Source organism: Ornithodoros turicata, chromosome 1 (assembly GCF_037126465.1).
Source record: "Ornithodoros turicata isolate Travis chromosome 1, ASM3712646v1, whole genome shotgun sequence".
Taxonomy (NCBI): Eukaryota; Metazoa; Arthropoda; class Arachnida; order Ixodida; family Argasidae; genus Ornithodoros; species Ornithodoros turicata.
The window spans coordinates 177,339,032-177,352,820 of record NC_088201.1 but is presented as its reverse complement, the minus strand read 5'-3'; positions in this window follow the sequence as shown (position 1 = coordinate 177,352,820).

Sequence of the window (13,789 nt, the reverse complement as noted above, 5' to 3'; positions counted from 1 at the left end):
TGAGCCGAGGATGCGACAGAGGTCGTTCCCCCGTGACGCGAGAGCGCGCGAGTCATGCTGCTGTGTCTTTCGAAAAGGGAGCGCGATCCTCACCACGAACTCCCTTACATCATGTAGCCCAATGCAAGCAACGACTTTCCTTTTGGTGGTGGTGGAGATAAAATCAAAGGAATTGAGCGGCCCAGAACCTTATCACCTTATCTCTGTTATTGACCTTTTTACCCCCTCGCAACAATAAACTGCGAAGCTGTGTGACATCGTTCTGGCAGAAAACAGCGACCAGAACATGTGGAGGGAACATATCAGGACAACTTGTGGCAACATTACGCATCACCATTCCGCAAGTCTGGTTCACCTAACGCCTGCTTGCGTTAGGAGAAGCTCACTTTAGACCACTGTCGCGCGACTCGCGGGTGAAGAGCACGTGCTACGTCTTTTGAATCATCTCGCGTATTCGGGCAGCATTGGCCAAAAACAGAGACAACCGACCTCTTTCATTGACAGTAACGGAAAATGAACAGTCACTGTCTATCTTCTTGTCTCAATTTTTATTTTGGTTTAATTCGTTTGATACAAATTTTTTCCACGACCCTGCGAGATTCGTATCATCGAGATTCTACTGTAGTCAGTTCTCCTTTCTGTCCCATGATCTTTAACATTCAGGAGTTGTCATTCACATTCAGTTAGTCCTCATGTATTCTCTCATGTGTTAGCTGTAGTCCTGGTCATAGACCGTGTTTTTAGATTGCAGACAAAATCACAGCTGAGCCTTAAAAGGTCCCTGAAATACCCTTGAATTTTTGTTCCAAAATTGCGGACCATGCGCAACATGAGACAATTGATGTTCTGAGGCTGGAACACACAGAAGGGACAAATACATACAAAGCCTCAAGTGCCTAAGAAATTAATGAAGAAAGATTGGAGTGCGTCATCTGAAGGGACAAACCAACCACTCTCTCTCACTCATCCCCCTTTCACCCTTCCATTTTTCTCACTCATACACACATTCATACAACGCGGTCAATGCGGCGGCATCAGTTGAACATGAGACAATTGATGTTCTGAGGCTGGAACACACTGAAGGGACAAATACAGTCGAACCTCGTTACAACGAAACGCGATATAATGAAATTCGCGATAGAGCAAAATAATCTGGATTCCCCGGCAGAGGCCCTCAGAGATCAGTGTATTTCATCTCCCGCTACAACGAAACGAAACTTTTTAGCCGCTGCCTCGATACAGTGGAAGAACGAGATAACGTTTATGACCCCACAGCCGATTTTGGGGTCACGAAAACAAAAGTGCGCAAGCTGCGTCCTGTTCCCGGGGCGAAGGAATGACACGCACGATTAGGGTCGGGTGGGATCTGGTGCCTACAAAAGGAAGTCTGAGGGGGTGTATCCCGTTTGAAACCATTAAAAATAATCTTTCAAAAATAAACGCGTAAGTACCCACTATTAAAAATATATTTCCCAGAATGTACGCTTAAAGATTAAAAATAATCGCCGAAATATCCCCGTTTTTAATAAAAACGCTAAGGAATCCATGGATAAGAATATATCATTAAAATAAACCTTTTCAGAATCCCCCAAATCCACTTGCTAGAGTGATGTGGTATGGCCCAAATCAAGGTGAACTGCAAGCAAGGGGCTTAAACTAACCTCACAGGACCAAACTAACCTAAACTATCCCAAACTAACCGAAACCAAACTAAACTAACCTAACATAACATGATATAACCCGGCGTAAATTGCAATTAGTCTGCCTCCGTGCTAGATGGTGAGGGGATTTTGAAACGGTTTATTTTTAATGATGGATTATTAAACGATGATCTCTAAGCGGTTTATATTACGAGATAATTTTTAACCGGATTATTCTTGAATGTTTTATTCTTAAACGTTTATTCTTAATGGTGGATTTCGGGGACTCCCCATCTGAGTCATTGGAAGGTTTGGGATTTCCCTTCTGAGGTTTCTCCTTTTCCGCTGGTTTTGAACTGTCCGGTTGCAGCCAAGTATACGACGAAAAGAGCACGAGACGCAAGGCGCCAATGCGCACGTGTGGGAAACGCTTCGTTCACGTGGTGGCCTACGTGACAAAATCAGCCAGATTTTCTTGACGGGGACAAACATGTCGGAGCAACGAAGAGCCGTACAAAAGAAGATGCACTGACACAGACGTGCTTGGAAGGTGTGCGGGATCGCGACACGATATGGAAAACGCTGCGGAGACTTCGGCGGCGAACGAACAACGCGTGACAGCGCATCTTCAATGCACGACGCAGACGCGAATGACCGGCTGTTTTACGCGAGAATAAAATGCCGTAGGAGCTGTTTGGCGCTGTATTTGTAGTAGTTGTAATTTTTGAAGAAAAACTTTTCCGTATCGTAGTGGGAGTTATCGACGCGTATATGTACAGCGCGCGCCCTCGCGATTTGTGACCTTCAATTCGACACAGCGAAATGTTCGATACAACAAAAGAAATTGCGATCCCCATGAGTTTCGTTATATCGAGGTTCGACTCTCAAAGCCTCAAGTGGACGAACCCTTGGAAGTCGCTGGGGAGGTGTGTTAGCTTAGCTCAATTGGTAGAGCCCTGGACCGGTAATCCAGAAGATGTGGGTTCGAGTCCTACTGCTGTGCTAACCTTTTCCGTGACTTCCATCTCTCATCCATTTCTTTCTTCATTCATGCAAACATATTTAAAGTGTTCATTTCATATATATTTGCTATATTATTTGCGTAACCTACAGGCTTACACAATGTATTCTGGAGGGGCATCTAGGAAAAATGGTTACCCACTTAAAAAATGTGTGTGATCTTACACTCCCTAGACTTTGATAATTTATTTTTAATAATTAGTTTTGTGTTTGTAATTTGGGAGGTTGTGCATGCCAGAGGTGGGCAGTAATGCTATTTGTTTCGTATTATAATACTAATACTCCACAAGAACGCGTATGATAATACTAATACAACGATGTTTTGAAAATGTGTATTATAATACATAATACTAATACTGTATTATAATACATTATGGTAATAAAGGAATGCAAAACCTTTAGAAAAGCCGAGGGCATACACAACATTTATTTCACAATTTACAGTGCCTGTTGCACGAAACAATAGATTCATTACTGATTATTTGGCTTTAATACCATTTTATCAAAAATTCAATCTTTGAGTCAGTGGTGGATCAGGGGGGAGGGGGGGGCAGTTGGGTGATCACCACCCTCCAAAAAAGTCAGTTTATACGTTGGATTTCCCTCTCTCCCCTCCCCCAGTACGTGCCCCGACAAAGAACCCCCCCCCCCCCCGGATATTTACATATTGAATATGCCACAAGGCGTCTAAGACCTGTCCCCTTTTAAGGCTTGCCAGGGTTGAGGGCAACCGTCCCCACTGGGGGCGAAAATTTCCCGCCCGTGTACCAGAAGTAGAAGTCTGCCTTGCTGCGTACGTCAACCTTGGACACAGAGCTAGAAACACTTCTGATTGTTCTTTTCTTTACTGGGAGTTTTATGACCAGAGAGGGTACACTGACCAGGGTTGCGGAGTTGCCACTCCGGACTTGGAATGATTCTGGAATCATTCCAGATTTAGCACAGCCCGGAATGGAATGGCGGAAACTGTCCTAGGAATGGGAATGGAATGGTCTGGGTGCCCCGGTGGGAGTTTTGGTTTCAACGTGCTGGTTTCTGCCCTCGCACCCTTTCCATCGCACCTGCGCACGGTCGAGAGTGATATAACCTTGTCTTTGTGCTTTTTTCCGTGCTTGGTAATGTCAATCTCATCTAGCACAGCTGGACTTGCCGGTACGGTTACTGGTCCTTTTCTTTTATTGAGGGAATTAACGGAATGGAATTAGGTTGCCAAGCCATTCCAGGAGTGGGAACCGACCATACCCTTCCATTCCGAGGAATTGAAAGGAATGGAATTATCGCAAATCTCCATTGCTCGGAATGGATTTGGAACAGAATGGGAGACCCCATTCCGCAACCCTGACACTGACTAATCCCCAGGGGGGTAGGTGTTCAAAGAGCGGATGACCTAACTAAAACGTAGGGTGTGCTGATCCGCCTGACCGGATTATCACCATGCCGATAGCGCACAGGGGGTGAACGAACACGTCAAAATCCGAGAAGCATTACTGGAGTATTCTAATACTTGTGATACGCGTATTTGCAATTTATAATATGTATTACAGATACTTTTCTGAAACTGTATTATAGTACGTAATACAAATACAAAGTGTATTACTGTAATGCTGTTACAGTACAAAATACTGTAATACATACCCAGTCCTGGTGCACACCATGTTATTTCTGCCTGTAAAGAGCGAAGCTTAACAAGCTTCAACAGGATACTATCTCTGTTCCAGCTCAGCTTCTTTGCTGTTGACACTACATGGCACTGTACAAAAGCAACGCACCGGAGAACATAGTTTGAACTTTATTGAAGCATGGAAGGGCTAAAAAAAAAAAAGGAAAACTCAAAAGTCATGAGGGAACACAAAGTCATGAGGGAACACAAAGAATACCTTGGCTGCAGGCCTTGCAATGAACCCTGCTGCAAAATTTGTCCCCTCATATTGTCAGCACGGGACATTACCAGCACCATCACTCACAAATTTCAAATTCCATATCGATGGCACCTTTGACTGTGGGACTCAGAATGTAATATACATTCTGTATTGTACCATACGTCAAGCTCAATGCGTCGGACAAACCTGTACGACATTTCGAATTCGCTTCAACAACTACAAGTCCCACACCAAAACAAAACTGGAGCTCCCGATGTCTAGGCACATGGCCCTGCCAGAACATGCAATCGAGAAACTCTCTATTGCCATATTGCAATCCGGATTCAAGAGCGATCGGGAGTGTGAAATGAAGGAATCCTTTTTAATACATAAATTCAATCAGGCCCTGAATGAAGACCCGGGATCGCTATCCACCATGAAAAACACGAAGAAAAAATAACTCCTACAACGCAACAGGAATCTTTACGAGGTGCAAAGAAGTCCTTTCCGCACACATGCCTCTTTCTTAGGGAAAGCCAACCCCCACCCACGTGCAAAACACATTCTAGAGGACCCCTGCACGGACCTCCCTTCGGTGACCCCAAAGCACCGCGATTTCCCTTCCCCCACCGCATTCGTAGTGCACGAAAGTGACTGTGTTTTCTGTTTGGCAAGCTCATAATATCTTTGCACGTGAAAAAAAAAAGGGGTTCTCCATTCCGACCGTCGTGCCTATATAATTTCTAAATGAATTAAATGAAGTTCAAGAGATAAACTGATGTTCTGAGGCTGGAACAACATAGAAGGGACAGATACAAACAAAGCCTCAAATTGCCTGAGAAATCAACGATGAAAGATGAAAGTCACAGAAAAGGTTAGAACAAGACCTAACAAGGCTAACCTTTTCAGTGACTTTCATCTTTCATCATAAATGAAGTTATTTTGAAATATTACTTCGGTGAAGTTTCCTGTGGTGGTGCTCTCTGCGAACCCATTTCTTCTGTGTGTGTATATACAGGGTGCCCACCGTAACTATGGAAGTAATTTTTAAAAATACAAAAACCACTTTTCCTACTTTGAACCAATGCGGTTGTACTGTACACCTAAAGACCCACCTTAGGAGGGCATAGGCAAGCGTCTGTGTCGATCAGTTAACTAACCTTCGTTAATTAACTTTTTAATTATCAACGATAGAAGATTGACCCAATAAAACTCTCGAATCCTTTGGGGTCTCTGGTAACATTACCGTTTTCCGAACAAAAATCAAGACAGTCATAGCGCGAGGAAAGGGCCTGGAAATAAGGCGATCTGGTGGTCGTTTTTCGTCCCTCAAGTAGAAGCGCTCCCGTTTACCTATCCTCTGTACGCGGGGGAGGCAAAACACTGTCGCATGGGGGACAGATGGGTGCGTCAGCTTCTTCCCTGCCCCGCATACACAGGAAATGAAAACATGAGCTCTTCTACTTGAGCGTCGAACAATGACAACCAGAACACCTTATTTCCGGGCCCTTTCCTCGCATTAAAACTGCCTCAGTTTTTGTTCTGAAAACGGTAACGTTACCAGCGACCCCAAGGGGCCCGATGTTCTCATTGGGTCAATCTTCTATCGTTGATAATTAAAAAGTTAATTAACGAAAGTTAATTAATGCATCGTCACAGAAGCTTGCCTGAACCATCTTAAGGTGGGCCCTTAGGCGTGCCATTGGTTAAAACTGGGAAAACATGATTTTTTTAAATCTCCTGTGGCTCAGTGGTTAGCTTGCTGGCCATGTCACGTCGCGACTGGAAGGTACCCGGATTCCATTCCCGGTGCCGGCTGTGCAGTCTGGGGTTTTTCCTGGGTTTTCCTCAGATGCTTTCATACATAAGTCGGCACAGTTCCCTTAGAAGTCTGCCCAGGACGCACATTCCCCCAGGTCGTCAGTCGTGACGTTGCCCACCTCTGTGAGGCGGACAACGGCGAGCCCTTTCATCAGCAGCACCACCGCATCTGTCTTTATAGATTACTTCTATAGTTACGGTGGACACCCTGTGTATATATGTATATACAGGGCGCGTCACGTAAGACTGACCAGAATAGACCTCTCCCTGTTTGTAAACAAATGATGTCATAGTGTTCAACAGCGCCACCAATAGACGAGTTCAGAAAATCCCGGTGCTCTTTGCACACGCACTGCATCCTGGGCGCTTGCTGAGAGGGGGACCGAAGAATAATCCTTCACATTCCGCTTTCACTGACCTTTGCACGTCGTGGACAATGGACCGGTGGGGGAGAAATCGGAACAGTTTGGAGGTCACCTGTTTCTTTCGTATTAGTAAACTCCCACAGTTCAAAGGCACGCTAAGCACTCTGGGATTTTCTGAACTTTTCTATTTGGTAGAGTTGAACTACGCTGGAAGCTAGGGGGCGAGCAAGGTCGCTCTCGAAAGCCACGGTCTTGAGGGGATTACGATCCCAAGGGGAAAAACAGCGTTGGCACATAGTCAGTCCAATAGTACTTTGTCAGACTAAACGTAAAAGTGACCGTGCCAAGGTCGGGGATTGACATTGGCCTAACGTGGCCTGACTTAATCTGCTGGAGGTTGGGCCAACGTACATCGCCGACCTAAACGACATAGGTCTAAGGTAGTGCCAGCATAAAACCGAGATTGGTTGCAGCTTGGGGTCTCCCTGGCTTCATCCTAGCCCGTAATCTATTTTTATTGATGGGCCGACCATAGGACTCGAGCGCTTGTTTGGCGGCGCCGCTATCGGGCTTGCGTCAGCGCCCCCTCGTTGCGAGCCTGTCGTTACCTGTGTGGACGATGGCGACGATAATCGTATAGGCACAGCATCGGATGTCTCCTTTCTGCTAATATTAGCTGGTTTTAAGTCCTTAGTTAACATCAAAGCGTTTTTCCAAGGCCAGAATATCAACAAGGGCGAGCTTCTGTTTCGCTCCAACCACGTTTACTGCATGGGTGAGGGCACACACGATCACGGCTGAGACATAATTAGGCAGTGTGTTCCACTGACACGAATCAACAATCGCAGTTGACAAATTGTGATCAAGGGAAGGGTTCGCAAGCTGATACATAACCTCATTGACTAAATCAGAGACGTTTTTATTGAGGGTGAACAACGAAAGAGCCATTGTAAGTGCGCCCTGCGGATGGAGAGCGGGTATTTCTAGCAAGTGCACGCTTGCGGCGGCAGTTGCCGTCTACATTCAGAGAGGCGCTGCTGAAACAAAGACGTTACCAGGGAACGTAGGACATATCGGCAGAGCGCAAAACGCAACCCAAAGCAGCAAGACCATGTGTTCCAGCGGTTCAGCTAATACAAATCAATTGTTCCAAGAGCGGGGAACAAAAAAAGGCATGGGATCTCCCATTTCAGTTTCAGGGTTGCTCATGCGCAGATGAACTGGGCTACATGTTGCAATGCCTTCTTTTCCTGTTTTTTTGTTGTTGTTCGGTACAGCAGTACCAAGGCCCAGGGGCATTTATCTTGCACATCTCAGAAATCAGGAAGAGGAACAATATATGTTCTTGTACGCCACTGTGTGTTGAATGCTACTATGAATAAAAAGAACACGTACTTTGAGATGATGCATGGAATGGAATTGATAGTATCGAAGGCTTTTAGGCGTTGTAGGACTCTCTCGACGTGAATCTTCGATGATAGAACCCAAATGTTAAAACTAATGATGCAACGGGTAACGGTAAAATATATCTCTGTTGCTGGTGTAGGAAACACACGACAAAAACGCCGACAAGAAACGACCTGAAAGTGTTGTCTCTCGTGCCTCTCTGCGACGCATGCTACACGTCAGGGAATATCGTTGGGTTGTAGTTGGGGCTGTCGGTTTCGTCAGAGTTTTTTTGACGATGAAGTGCTTACTGCATGTCGTGGAATCGACAGAATTTTCCATAGCTGCTGTTGCATTTCATGATGCGACAATTTACTTTACTTCATTTAACGGACGTCATCCCGCATGCCGAGCGAATTCTCCATGTGTACGCGAAACACTGCTGCGCGTGGCTACACAAGGGACGACGTCACCGCCGACAGGGCGGCGCTGGTGCCTACGAGAGTTAGCTCCGCTCGGGGCCTATGGGCCTTACAGTCATAGAGCACTAGGCCGGACATTGGATGGACGTTATTCATACTCAATTGTCTCGCGGCGTAGGGTAACAATTTATCGTTCTTTATGTTGCTCCTATTTCTCACAACGGACAGTGAGCACGTCGTTTTAAAGCACAGAAATTTCCCGCAATGGACACGGCATTTTAACGTAAAAAAAAAAAAAAAAAAACAGAGAGAGGGAGAATTATAAAAGCTCGCAATATGGGCCCGAGACCACTAGAATCAAACGGATGACAAAGAAAAGCAATTGCATTTCTCGTATTGCTAACTCTAGGGTGGGACAAGCCAAGCATTTCTTTCCTGAGGAGGAACAGATGCAATACATAGGTTGTCTCGAGAGCTTCCACAAATTCGAGAGCCCTGTTCGCGTGTGAGTCAAAATGAAGGTTGAGGTGTCTAAGTTTTCTTCGACGCGTACACAAACAACATTGAAATGAGGAGTTGCTGGTCGTATTAGCTAACTATGAAGATAACGTCTCTGTTTCTTACTGTTTTTGGTTTGAGACGATCACTTGGCCAATTGAAAGTCCAGCTTATGCAGTGCTACACCATTTGCGTTTCCCTCTCCCCAAGGAAACATACCCAGATTGGACGAAGCTTGGCCAGCGTTTGGCTGGCCAACCTAGCTGTGCTTGGCAAGTGCTTGGCCAACGAGCTCGTTCTTGGTATAGATCTGCCCTCTAGCCGACGGCTTGCGAAACCTCGCTCTGCCTATCACCATGCAACATTGCGCCAACGTTGGCTTCCCGAAAGAGTCGTTGGCCAACTGTCATCCGACTTTTTCCCAACCGTCAAGGCGTCTTTTCTTTTTTTGATTCGAGTAGCAGCTGCATTGTTTTCAGTTTTGTTTGCAGTGGAGGGCCGTCGTCCGACGGCCGACTAAGTCGCCTTCCGACCAAAAACCGACCACTGGCTGATGGTTGGCCGTCGGCGCTTTCCAGTTGGATAGAGAACAGGATACGGTTTAAATCTCGTGATATATATTGCTATTACCGGAAAAAGAGGGGCTGTGCGTTCTTTTCAGTGAATCTCTTCGCGGTTACCACCCGATGTTGGCCAGACGATGCATGCCAAGTCTTTAACGACACGTCAACAAGGTGTCAGGGCGTGCTGTGGGGCCAGCGTCCGTTGACCAACATACTCTGTTAGTGAAATTGGCCTATGCTTGTTTCAATCATTCTTGGCTGATGAAGTCGTTTGCCGACCGACTGCCGACGGCCGGCCGATCATCGGTAGTCGGCAAATTCCCATTGGGGATAGTCTCTGAAAGGGACGCGACCTACGGTCCTACTTTTCTTTCAATAGGAGGCAGCGAACAAGTGCCCATTCGTGGAACCCAGCCCTCCCCTTCCGATTTTGTCTACCCCCCTCCCCGCTGTCACCCTTTCTCAACCGGTGGTGATGGTGCAAGGGCTCGCCGTTGTCGGCCTCACAGAGGTGGGGCCTCACACGCCACTCTGTCCACTGGAACGGGTGTGACTAGAATGTAATTTTTCAACCTACGTTATCGCTAAAACGGTGCCCGAAAGCTGATTGCAAAGCTTCCAGAGTCCAGCCCTTCCAAAAACGATGGAGATAAAAAAACAACAAAACAAAAAAAACAACAACAGAAAAACACTGATTCCGCCGCTCGATCAGTGTGGTTTCCAGGCCCCGGGAAATACACAGGGTATTCTTTTTTTTTTCGCAACATATTTTTGTTTTAAAGCTACGACTGCAGCATGGGTACAGGTGGAAGCAGTTATGTCTGTGTATTCACGCTATGTCCTCATTTACGGACGAAGACATTGCGTTTTGGAATTCTGTGTTAGCGCCGCGAAGCAACTGTGGCTGTGAGCGGCACACAGACGTGGACAGATGGGAAGAGGACAGCAGGAATGAGTAGGGGACAGGCGGGTTAATATGCGTCCTAGGTCGGCTTCAGGGTGAACTGCCGACATTCGTCACAAAGGTCATGTGGAAACCTCGGACAGCGCCGCCGGTGGTAGGATTCCACTCCACCAGCAACGAGCGGACGCTTACGTCCACTCAGCCATGCTTGGAAATCCGCGTTTTGTAGTCCGCGCGGATGAGACTGCGGTGCCCGCGGCTATCCGCATTTTGTCCGCAAATAGGCGCTAGGAGTGTCGAATTGTGTTATGTCCCTTGTTTTAGACCGCTGCACCGGCCACATTCTTATGTCCGGCCCGAGCAAGGCCTTCCTTTGGTTTATCTTCCCGGGCCCGGCCCGGCGCAAGCCCGAAGAATTTCTAGGCTGCCCGGCACGGTCCCGGTCCGAGAAATTTATTGGCTACCCGGCCCGGCCCAGTGTAGCCTAGCCGGCTGCAAAAGTTGGCTAACTAACAATGGGTAACACAGGCTCGATCCTGAGCTATAGGCCCAGCAATGTACGGGTCCGGGCCCAGCTCCCTGCCCCTGATGGTCAAGCACAGCCCAGGCCCGCAAAAAGAAGTATTTTTATTTAGTATTTTATAGTATTTGGTATTTTATTTAGTATTTATGTGGGCCGGGAGGGGCTCGGGCTTTCGGGTAAGCCCGAGCCTGTGCAGTGCTCTTCCTTGCATGGTTCCTCTGTACGCTGGAAAGTAACGTTTGTAAAATAATATTCCCACCACAGAGATCTTTCCCACAAATGCAATAACCGCAGATGTGCGGATTCGGTGGATCTCACGTGCGCGGATAAACACCGTTAATCTCGTCCGCGCTAGCCTCTACCAGTGATGGAAGTGCTGCGCCAAACTGCGCCATCATGGAGTGCTGCGCAGTGGCTTACCCAGAATTTCGTCCTTTGGGGGAGGGGGGGGGGCTCCGCAAGGGGGTGTGTTTACGTGCAATTGACGAAATATTACCCCCCCCCCCCTGTAGCCTGCCGCGCAGCGTGTGGAGTACACGCTAACTATACAGGGTGGCGAATTACCCATAATTCATTGAACTCTTGAAAACTCATTGAGGGACGCTATACATCCGCTTCAGTCGATTTTAAAACTATACAGTGTCATTTTATTCGTCGTGGAACACGGACCGCGGTATCGAAAATCCCACGCGAAAGAGTGATGTCGTTTGTCTGTTATTCCGTGGAATACGTGACAAGTGCACACGACGGATGTTGAGAGTGTTCCGGAATTCCCTCTCTGGAAAAGCGAGAAAACATCACTCTCTAAGAACCGATGAGGGGCCCACCTTGCGGGCCATCGCCAGTCCGCCACTTTTGAAGCAGGTATTTTTTCTTTTTTTGCAGCAGCATAGTGCGAGCTGTACTCTGACACGTCAGACATAAGTGCGTGTGTTTGGCCTCACTGACAGGTTGGTCATAACTTGCAAGGGGATACCACGGGTCAGGTTATGCTTCCCCGGCGGGGTGGTCTGTACGTGCTTAACGCAGCATATCGTAACTCACGTAATCCAATGTTTCGATTTCGTTTAGTGTGCATAGGTGTGAAATAAAGGAGTCTGTTCTCGAAGGTCCAAGTGTGAAGATGTGTTGTCTCGACTCTGCGTCCCTCAGCCAGAGCGGGCTGTGATGCTCGTGATGTTTATGCGCCTACGGTAATCTGCAACGATTATTGCTGCATTTCATGGGTACAAGAACAGACCCACTTGGGATCTTCTTTGTGAACATGACATTCTTCCTTGTGAAAACGACACTCTTCCAGCGGACACTTCTTTCCCTCAGGATGTGATTTTCTGTTACTTCATGACTCTTTTTCTGCATCTGTGTGCAGTGGTGTATAGATATATGGTCTTATTACGAGGAATCCAGTTGTTTGTCTTATCCAAACCTTTCAAGGCAAAGTGCAGAGCTTCATACATGGCGTTTGTGCCGTTATCTATCACACTGTCAGAGAGACCATAAAGTTTCAACTTAGCGCGGATCTTAAATGTCTTTTTAACGCAAGTGTTCCTCGTGAACGTGCCCTAAACATTACGTATCATGTGGACCAATGCCCCCCAGGTCAGTGGGTGTGGTGTTCCTTCTTAACGCAAGACTGTGAATCCTCTTGGGCATAAATAAGTGTTTCCTTGAGTCGTTGAACGAACGTGCCTCCAGTGACAAGTATCGTGTGAACGAGTTGCCCTCGTGCGTCAGCGACAACAGTATTCCTTCCCGGCGCAAGCCTATGAATCATCTTGAATCCAAGTGTTCCCAGAACGTACGTGCGTCATTCGACGGAGACCTTATAGACCAGGGGTCTCACAAAAGATGAGCCCCTTGCGAAGCCATATTCTTAACGTAACTCTCATCCGTGGGGAGCGGTCGTGAGATCCCCTCCCGACTCCTAACAAAGAAGGCAGAGTATACAGGGTGTCCCAGCTAAGTGTATACAGATTTTTTAAGAAAATATAAGACTTTTACCAAGATGAAATCAATTGCAATATAGCATATGCTGAAGGGCACTCCTTAGGAGGGCATTAGCAAAGTCCAAAAGCAATGTCTTAATTAACTTTCATTAATTAACTTTTTAATTATAAAAACTACGAAGTTGTCCCAATGAGAACATCTGTTCCTTTCGGTCACCTGATATCGTAGCCGTTTTCAGAACAAAAATCCGTTCCATAGATCGCCCGCAAAAAATTAGTGAAGGAACGCATTTTTTCTTTATTTTGTTCATTGCGCATCTTCGCAGACGCGTATTTCCTTCATCCCCAACGTGAGAGGGGGAAGGAGCACAGTGCCGCCTCATGCGTCGAAGATGAGCTTTAACTTGCGGGAACAAAACAAAAACAAATGTATCGGGTGACTCTATCGGAACTGGCCTTATCTTGGGTTGCATGTTCTGTTTCCTTTTAATCTTTTTCCAGGACGCGAGAGGCGATAGTGTGCTCTTTCTCCCTCTCACATTGGGGATGATGGAAAGACGCGTCTTCTGAGAAGCGCAATGAACAAAATAAAGAACACAATGGCGTTCCTTCACGAATTTTTTGCGGGTGATCTATCAAACGGATTTTTGCGAAAATACTCCAAAAGCCGGGAGATGACATAACGAAAGAAAGAGAGGACTCCGACTTAACGTAACAAATAACAACTTTAAGCAGACGTTTCGCCTGTCATACGACGGGCATCATCAGTGCAAGACTGAGCGGGACAGCAACAACCAGTCGCTACTTAAAGAATTTTGTTCTGAAATTTGTTCTGAATTTTG